Here is a 10,218-nt window from a genome sequence, read left to right as displayed (position 1 = left end):
GACCCTGGTGAAGCAGAAATCGTTCGTCTAAAATTTTAGTTGTCATATATTTTTCTTGCAGAATTGGAACTTTCCTCTGAAAATGCTGATTAAAAATATTTTATCTTTTTGTTGGCATGGTCCGTGGGAGAAAAAAATATTCCGATACGCTCTACCTGCAGCTTATGACCGGTTTCTGTACTTGAGCCCCTGATAAAACACAGTCTGCAGCACATGTGCATATCACAATCACTGTTTTAGTGCCCTTGGAAATTTGGCAGTGTGTCTTTATTCCCTTTGAGAATAAATCACATAGTCATACGATTACTTCGCACATGGAGCAGCCCAGTGAGGACAGAAAGCATTTGGTTGCACGTGCGTTTTTCACCAGGATCAATTAAAAGTGTTTTTTTTCAATGGAGAAGTCTAGGCCTGAAGTAACTGCGGGACCATATGGCTTGTTCAAAGGGGAAAAAAATACCATTAAAGCTTGGGAGACAGGAGGTGTGAGGAAAACTAAGGAGACCAAACATTAGCGTTGTGCCCTTTCCTTTGCATTGTATGCCCCAAATTCAGCCAATTTCTACCTCGCTAGATTTAACAGAAAATTCCACATTGGCCTCCAGGTGTGTTTGGGTTCGGTGACATGGGGAACCAAAGATGAAGTGAGTGTCTTGATGGGTTTGCTTTGTCTGGAAGCAATATAAATGATTTATGCTGGTAGTGTGCTACCTGTTAAACCAAGCATAACACATCTATCAAATAAGGCGTCAGATGCAAGCTGTTCTGCTTACAGTCTCCCTGGGATGAGATTTCTCCTTGTGGGACCCACCTCAAAAAATGTTGTGTCTGGTTGAATCATGCCCTAAGTTCATAAGCTCACTGCCTCATGCAAAGAATATGCAAACCACAATGGCCACTATCTTTGGGAGGGTCAGAGCATCTCAGCATCCTCTTGACCTCAGTTTAGTTGAATTTTCTTTAAGTTGATGAACAAGTTCAGTTATTATAGATAAAAATATAATGGGATTAAGGGTGTAAGCCCTTGCCCAACAAAAGCACCTCTCATTTCAGGTTCTCACACGATCCCTTGTTCAGCCCACTGGGCAGGAGGTATGTTAGCACTGCAAGGGCTGGAGGAAAAAAAGCACCGTTCCCTTCTTCAACTCCCTTCCTCACGGGTCATTTATAAATGGAGGAAGCGGCAGCTGTGGGAAGCTTCCAAACCCAGAGCCAGATTGTGCTTTCCATCACCCCTCTCTCAAGTGGGACCAGCTCTGTTCACCTGAATAGAATGACCCCAGCATGATTTCAGAGCAACTTGAAAGCAAGATTTGGCCTTCAGTGGTCATGTCTACACAAGATGTTTTACTGTGCAGTAGACTAATCTACTGTACAGTACAGCATCACTGTTTACACGTGCAGGTGCTTAGTGCACAGTAAATAAGGGCGTGTGTAGATGAAAAGGGGGCCCTAAATTGAAGTGGTGGGTTTTTAAAAACACCGCTTCGATTTAGGGCCCTTTAGACCCCCGTGTCATGCACACAGCTGAACTTACCAGCCTCTCTGGCAGTGGGGAGGGAAGGGCGAGCTGCCGGCGGGTGGAGCAGTCCCTGGGCTGCAGAGGGGGCCAGTGCTTCCCTCTGCAACAGTGGTGGCTCCCCCATAGGCAGCACCTACCCACAGGCACCTGGCTCAGGCAGTCCTGGGGGGCACCACAGCCAAGGAGGGAAGCACCAGCCCCCCGTGCAGCTCAGGCAGGCAGGCTCCAGGGAAGAAAGAAAAAAAAAAGATCAGGCTCACCACTTTTTTTTTTCATGGTTGGAGCCTGCCTTCCCAGGCTGCTGCCAGGCTGCCTGCAGGGCTTCTTGCAGAGCCCCTGAGCTGCACAGAGCCCGGGGGTTCGCTCTGCCACTGTAAGGCAGCAAACTAAAACTCAGAGGAGTTTTAGTTTGCTGCATCCCAAGTCAAGTAAGGCACATTATACCATCAAATTTGCTACAGCAACTGGAATTACTATGCAATATACCACCGACGCATGCAAACACCAACACCATTAAAGTGGTGCAAAAGCATTTAACCCACTTTAAAGTGTTGTGCACACATGCCCCTCGTTTCATCTACACACGGCCTAAATCTACTGGGTAGTAAATTTACTGAACCGTGGGCATGCCTACATGAGATGCTAAATGCTCAGTAGACTAATTCTACTGTGCATTAATGCATCACGGCAAAAGCTGTGCTAATATGCTAATGCACAGTAAAATTAGTCTACTGCACATTAACATCACTTAAAAGGTGTATGCTGGTGCTACTGTGTGGTAGTGCCAGTTACTGCGCATTGAGTTTAGTACCTGTAATTACAGGTACTAAACTTAATGCCCTGCAAATACAGTGCATTAATGAATGTGTAGATGCTCCCAGTAAAGCCAAATAGCATTAATTGCATGTGTAGATGCACGCAGTGTAATATATATGCAGGGACAGAAAATGCTGCTGCTATTAATGTGTCAGGGCTGCAGCTACTGTGTTGTAATACAGGATCACTTTTTTTTCTCATCCACTCCTTCTGTGCAGTTCAAATGGTACTTGGAGGAATGGCTGTTCTCAGTTAACTTACTTCTTTCAATTAATTAATGTAATAGTTAATGAGCATAAGGGAACACACAGCTCAGAGACATTGCGGGAGCTGGCTACATCATCAATCCTGGCCTATAATGAGAGGACCTTAATTAGGTGATGATGGCTATGTTTTTTTTTTTAAATAAGGAATATTGAACGTTACTTATACCCAACACCAAACGCTTTCAGAGATTTTGGGGCAGATATAAAGACCCCTCAGTGCCCAAGTTTTCCATTTCCCATTGTTATAAGTTAACGCCCACTCCTGACATTGAACGCCAGCCTATAGGGTTTCCACCGAAACCCAAAGAACTTGCTAGTGGGAGGTGGAGGCATTTCTTTGACTTGAGCATAAGCAAAATGCTACTGAGTATTGTATTTTGAGACCCAGTTGCTTTCTGAGTGCTCCAGATTGCCAGATACAAAGGTTTAGTGGAGCAGGAGGATACAAATTCTTCTGTTCTCCAGTTTTGCTCAAGGAGGCTCCAAGACTCCTTCTCTTCTGCTGTTATAAAACAATGTGTAATTGCCTTAAGTGCTTATAGACCATGAATAGTGGGAGGAGAGCTGACTGGCTGGAAAAAACTGTCACATGCTGAAAGAGGCAGGGGACGGACTTCACTCCTCCGAAAAGGATTCCGGACAGGCAAGCCGTCTACACAAGCACAAGCTTCCAGCCAGTTGTGGAAGTGCAGTTGTGGTAGGAGGAGCTGTGTGTGCTCAGAGTAGGATGGAGGTGAGGCCTTTGGAGGAGGGACTGGCACCGTGCTACATAAAGGTAGGTTGGTTTGTTTTTTCTTTTGCTGATTTAAAATAACTCTTTGTTATTTTTGTCTATTAAGCTTGCCTGAGTTCTTTGCAGAAAATTAAGGGAAGCAAGGCCTGTTCTGATGTTCACATTATGGAAATGAAGTTGCGCCAATTAAATTGGCATTAAATGTAATTTAAGAGGGATTGGCGCCAATCTGTTTCGTAATCCCCATGTGGTTTTTTTGGTTTTTTTTATATTTTCCCCCTGTAATTATCTGATATCTTCTTGAAATGACTGTGTTACATACTTAACATGATAACCTGACTCGGCAGAAAGGAACTTACTCTTTCCCTATACTTTTCCCTTTGAATTAAATTGCAAATCCATTTTGTAGCCATCACCTTGTAGTGACTCAAAATCCACCCTGCTCTCAGGGCACTCCAAAATTATAGGACATGTTCCAGCTGAACAAGATTACATTGAAGACACTCTACTATTCATATGTAATGTGATATGTGCCTTGAGCCTAAAATAGCTTTGGGCATTATTTTAAAAGCAATAAAACCAGCTGGTTTCTTAATTAAAAACCCCTAATGAATACCTGTTCCAAATTATTTCAGATTTGCAACTGGAGAAAGGGAACATTATGGACATGTCCTGTGACCTTCCAAAATGTTCATAAAGGAAACAGAAAAAACATAAGAGTTATGTATTATGCAAGCAACTCATCTGATACATCTGAACATCAAGAGCTTTTGGTGATCACTCAGACCTTTTCTTCTAGAACGTGCAAAAAAGAAGTCAAGTAGCAAGAGCATTAGGCTATGAACTGGTTATACTTTGTAGGGAGCAAACCAGGAAAGCCAAGGCTGCAACTGAACTCCAACTAGCTTCGAGTATCAAGGACAATAAAAAGTCTTTTTTCAGATATGTGGGGAGCCAGAAGAAAAGCAAGGGCAGCATTGGACCCCTGCTAAACCAGATGGGACAACTGACAACTGACGCCCAGGAAAAAGCCAACCTATTAAATGGGTATTTTGCATCAGTCTTTCATCAGCCCCATGGGATGCCCATGCCCACTACAGGACAGGGAGGTCTGGGTGAGGGAGATCCCCTGCCATCCATCAATGCTGACCTCGTGAAGGAACACCTTGAGAGGCTGGATACCTTCAAGTCAGCCGGCCCTGACAACCTACACCCCAGGGTACCCAAGAAGCTGGCGAGCATCCTAGCCCAGTCCCTGGCATGGATCATTGAGAACTCCCGGCGCTCTGGTGAAGTGCCCGAAGACTGGAAGAAGGTCAATGTGGTACCTATCTTCAAGAAAGGGAGGAAAGTTGATCCGGCAGACTACAGGCTCATCAGCCTTACCTCTAGCTCGAGGAAGGTCTTAGAAAAGTTTATTAAAGAGGCCATCTTTACTGGACTGGCCGAAGCCTACATCCTGAGGGACAGCCAGCACGGGTTTGTTGCAGGTAGGTCTTGCTTGACCAATCTCATTTCCTTTTATGACCAACTGACCTATCACCTGGACAAGAGAGAAGAGATTGATGTCATATATCTTGACTTCAAAAAAGCCTTCGATCTGGTATTCCATGATCACTTCTTGGCAAATTGGCCAATTGTGGCCTTGGGTCCACCACGATTCACTGGCTGGGAAATTGGCTCCGTGGTCATCCCCAGAGGGTGGTGGTTGGTGGAAGTCAATCATCATGGTGCCCTGTGACCAGTGGGGTCCCCCAAGGCTCTGTCCTTGGACCCTTATTGTTCAACATCTTTATTAATGATGTGGACATTGGTATCAAAAGCAGACTGGCCAAGTTTGCTGATGACACCAAACTTTGGGGCAAAGCATCCACACCTGAAGATAGGAGGGCAATCCAGGCTGACCTGGACAGGCTCAGCAAATGAGCGGATGAGAACCTGATGGGGTATAACAATGAAAAATGCAAGGTTCTCCACCTTGGGAGCAAAAACCCGCAGCATCCTTATAGGCTCGGCAGTGCTACGCTGGCTAGCACTGCAGAACAAAGAGACTTGGGGGTCATCACTGGCAACAAGATGAACACGAGCCTTCAATGCGATGCTGCATCTAGTAAAGCAACCAAAACGCTGCCTTGCATCCATAGATGCTTCTCAAGCAAATCCCGGGACGTCATTCTCCCCTTGTACTCAGCCTTGGTGAGGCCACAGCTGGAGTACTGCATCCAGTTTTGGGCCCTACAGTTCAAAAAGGATGTGAAGAAGCTTGAGAGAGTCCAGAGAAGAGCCACGTGCATGATCAGGGGTCAGGAAAACAGACCTTACGACAACAGGCTGAGAGCCCTGGGGCTCTTTAGCCTGGAAAAGCGCAGGCTCAGGGGTGATCTGATGGCCTCCTATAAGTTTATCAGGGGTGACCACCAGGATCTGGGGGAACATTTGTTCACCAGAGCATCCAAAGGGATGATGAGGTTGAACAGTTATAAACTACTGCAAGACCGTTTCAGGCTGGACATAAGGAAGAATTTCTTTACTGTCCAAGCCCCCAAGATCTGGAATAGCCTGCCATCGGAGGTGGTTCAAGCACCTACATTGAACACCTTCAAGGGAAAATTGGATGCTTATCTTGCTGGGATCCTATGACCCCAGCTGACTTCCTGTCTTTTGGGCAGGGGGCTGGACTTGATGATCTTCCAAGGTCCCTTCCAGCCCTAATGTCTATGAAATCTATGAAATCTATTAACTGTGTCCACATCACATTTGCACAGCTGAGATTTTTTGGTCTTAAACTTTTTTTTTTAAGAATACAGGAAACCCTCGCCATTCGCAGGGGATATGTTCTAGAGATCTCCGCGAATAGGGAAATTCGTGAATATGTTCATGAACAGCGGCAGCAAGACCCCTGCAGCAGTGAGCGCAGAGCTCCTGCAGACACCACCAGCGCTGTCGGTGGTGGAGGCAGGGGAGCCATGGTGAGAGTGTGCAGGCAGAGAGCGTGCACGGGGAGAGATCATGGGATTGAATATTCACACTGCGAATAATTGAAACCGCAAATCTGCAAATGGCAAGGGTTTCCTGTACCTAAAACAATCAAAACTAAATATAGAAATCCCCTTAAATTGTAAATGGCAAGCTGAGATAAAGCTTGTTGTAAACTATCTGAGTTAAGACTATACATGCTTCTCTGATGAAACCCTTGTTGGATACTTCTCTCACTTGAAACAGTGAAGTTTATTCCCAGAGAATACGTTCAAGGATGAAGCCAATATATGCAAATGCAGAAGGGTCACAATTAGCAGGCATGGAGTATTGGTTGAGTAGTACGGTGAGTGTCAGGAGTCAACTAGAGACTCCTGAAAGAGAAAGGAAACTGGATTCTCTTCTCATTTACACCCAGACCAATCAACTGACTAAGGTGAGAGAAGAATCTACATGAATTTTGCCCCTTCTCCTTGAATACTGCAGTGCAGTGTGGGTAACCACTTGACCTAAATTACGTGCCTTTGCAGATGAGTAGGAGAGAATACAAGATAAACGTAAACCTCTAGAGAGCTTATTTGGATTTGCACCCTTGCTTATTCCTTCCTGGTCAGGTGGGCAAGGTGAAGAACGGATTGCCTATCCCTACCCTACTCCCTAGCCAGGATGGACAAGGAAGCAGGAAATAGTTAACTGCTAGCTGAGACCACTGGTAAATGAGTATCTCCAGGAGCAAGCAGGGTGGGTGGGGGGCCAACTTTGAAGTTGGAATGCTTTCCAGGACATCCTGATAAATCACCCCATCGGCAGTGTCCACACATGCAAGCATGTGCGCTTGCAGCAGCTCAAATAGAAGCGGTGCAAATTTGAGCCGGGGCTTTTTGCCTCAGTGCACGTGCCTGGACCTGCACTTTGGTGTGGGACAAATTGTGCCACTTGGGGCAAAATAACCCTGCCTGGTTCCTCCGGGATCTGCATCCAGGGGCAGCTAGAGCCCGGGGCCAGCACCTGTGTAGTATAGAAAGCTGACCTGTCCTGGCCCCATCAGTACAAAAAGCTGCCCTGGCAAGTAGCTCAGGGATACTTGCTCTCAGGAGCTTCTGGGGCCCAGCCAATTGGTAGCTGGGGACACTACCCCGTGTGCCAGCTGGACTGCTGCAGCAGCCCTGAGACTTCCCTGCACCCTTTACCCACTGCAGCGGTCTGGCAGCGGGGGCTGCTGCCTGGCTGTGACCTGCTGCCCACTTGCCAGACCCGGATGGGGACTGCACAGCCAGTAGAGGCATCTGCCCTTCTGGGCCAGCTGCCAGTGGGCTGTGGCTGCAGGGTTGGCCTTTGTGCGGCACTACTGCCATGTGTGCCCCTGCCCGGCCATCCGGGCAGCTATCGCCAGAAAGATGTTCCAGGCGTGATGGCCTGCTTTGAACTGTCAAAGCATGTCCTCCTGGTCCCAAATAGCCAGGAGGTCAGCCACAGCCAGCTGGGTCCAAGGTGCCAGCTCTGAGCAGGCTCCTCTGCCTGGGTCCTGCCACTGGCCTCCCTAGCAGGAATTCTGGTGTTCCCTATTTGAAAACTGAAAAATTCCTGATAAAAAAATTTCCAAAGTCACTCTGTAAATGATCCCGAAATCCATGTTCCTCCACAATTAAAACAAAAAACCACTATATATATAGAGAGAGAGAGAGAGAGAGAGAGAGAGAGACAGTGAGACAGTAATCAGTTGGACAATGTTTTATTGAGATATCTACAGTGTTAAAGGAATTTGGAAGCCTACCAGTGTCTCTATTGTAATAATAAAATGAATTCTAAATACCTATATGTTTTGCTGTTTGCGTTTGGTTTTCTTACCATAGAGTAGTTAGAGCTGAAGCTGTCACCCAGGCCCCACACTGTGCAGGGGGTCTCTGCCACGAGGCCCCAGTGACCCCAAAGGTGGCTGAGTGCGGGACTTTCTTTTTTCTTAATTGCCGGGATGCTGGGGCCAGGTAGGGCAGCAATTAGGGGGAAGGCGAGGGATAGGGCTGGGTGGGACAGCAATCGGGGAGGCTGGGGGAGTGGGCAGGGATCCCTTCCTCCCTCCTCCAACCCCCATCCCCTACTTACTGGCAGGAGCCTGGGTCCAGCTCCCTGCGGCTGGTATGCTGCCTGTCCTGCCTGGGCACCGGGGCGAGCTCCAGCCATAACGACGCTCTGGCTGGCTACCAGAACGTCTCTGGGGAAGACCAAGCCCCTGGTTGCTTCATGGCACGGTCCAGGACCATGCCGTGTTCTACTTCTTTCCCCCATGATTTTTTTTGACCCCAGGGGTCTAATTTTGCCCTCGCACTGCAAATTTGCATCACAGGAAACGCTTTTTCGTTCCCACGCATGCCTCTTGCAGCATCTCACAGGGCTTTGAGATGCTACGAGATGCACGTGCGTACTCGTGTGCATGCGTCCATCATTTGCTTCAGGACACGCTAAAGGAAAACGTATGGTGGAACAGGATGCTTGTTTTGGAAGCCTGCATCTACATGTTGTATCTCCAAAAGCTTGTATTTCTGATTTCATCCTCTTCCTTAGAGGATGTGATGCTCCTCGACTGATGGTTCTTTTCTGATCCATTGTAATAAACTGGAGAAAATCATGGGAAGTCTGCAGGTGAAATCACATGGGGATAGCACAAGGGGCTATGTATTATGCACTCGAGGGCTCTTCCGATGTTGGGAAATCATACCAAATCAAGCAGCCATATTAGGAAACCAGCACTGTCTAATGAATGGGCAAATCAGGAAACTGGGTTCTAGCTAGGACTTTGCTACTGACTTGTTGTGACATCGAGCAATTCGGTTGATGTCTCTTTACCTGCCGTTTTATTCTTTACCTGCTGTGTTGAAAATGTCAGTCCTTTGTACTAACTTCCCCTTATGGTATGTCTGTATAGCACCAAGCTTAATGGGCCCTTATTTTTGGTTAAGAGCTCTGTCTGTGATGATCTATCTAGTTAGTTTTGGCAATGCCATTTTGGTGGGGGTTGGGAGGTGGCAGGGGGAGGAGTGGAGGAATTATTGTTTTCCAATGGAAAAAAAAAATGTTTATGGGAGCAAACAGACACTTTGCATGAAAAGTTTTAGCATCACAGGATCATAGAAAATGAGGGTTGGAAAGGACCTCAGGGGGTCACATCTAGTCCAGGACCCTTCTCAAAGCAGGACAAGCCCCAACACGGTCATCCCAGCCAAGGCTTTGTCAGACCAGGACTTAAAAACCTCCAAGGATGGAGACTCCACCACTTCTCTAAGTAATCTGTTCCAGTGCTTCACCAACCTGCCAGTGAGAACATTTTCCCTAATATCCGACCTAAACCTCCCTTGTTGCCCATTGCTCCTTGTTCTGTCATCTGCCACCACTGAGAGCAGTCCAGCTCCATCCTCTTTGGACCCACCCTGCAGGGAGTTGAAGGCTGATATCAAATCCCCTCTCAGTCTTCTCTTCTCCAGACTAAATAAGCCCAGTTCCTTCCACCTCTCCTCACAAGTCCTATGCCCCAGCTCCCTCACCATTATCATGCTTTCCTTTGGACTCTCTCCAACTTGTCCACATCCTTTCTGTAGTGGGGGGCCCAAAACTGGACACAGGACTCCAGGTGTGGCCTCACCAGTGCAGAATAGAGGGGAAGAACCAATCTGCTGGCAATGCTCCTATTAATGCAGCCCAGTAAGCTGTTAGCCTTCTTCGCAACACAGGCACACTGTTTTCATTTCATCAACACCCTAATTTTCTGCCTTGGGCTACAACATCAAATAAGTGTTTTCTGGAAAATGTTAGTCCCTATATACATAAACCCACCTGTTTTCTTTTCTGCTTGGGAAATGACGTCTATACTTTGAACTTTCACAGTCGGAAAAGACACTTGAGAAACAAAG

The sequence above is a fragment of the Alligator mississippiensis genome, chromosome 15 (genome assembly GCF_030867095.1).
Source record: "Alligator mississippiensis isolate rAllMis1 chromosome 15, rAllMis1, whole genome shotgun sequence".
Taxonomy (NCBI): Eukaryota; Metazoa; Chordata; order Crocodylia; family Alligatoridae; genus Alligator; species Alligator mississippiensis.
The sequence above is the reverse complement of the archived record's forward strand: the minus strand, read 5'-3'. Positions refer to the sequence as shown.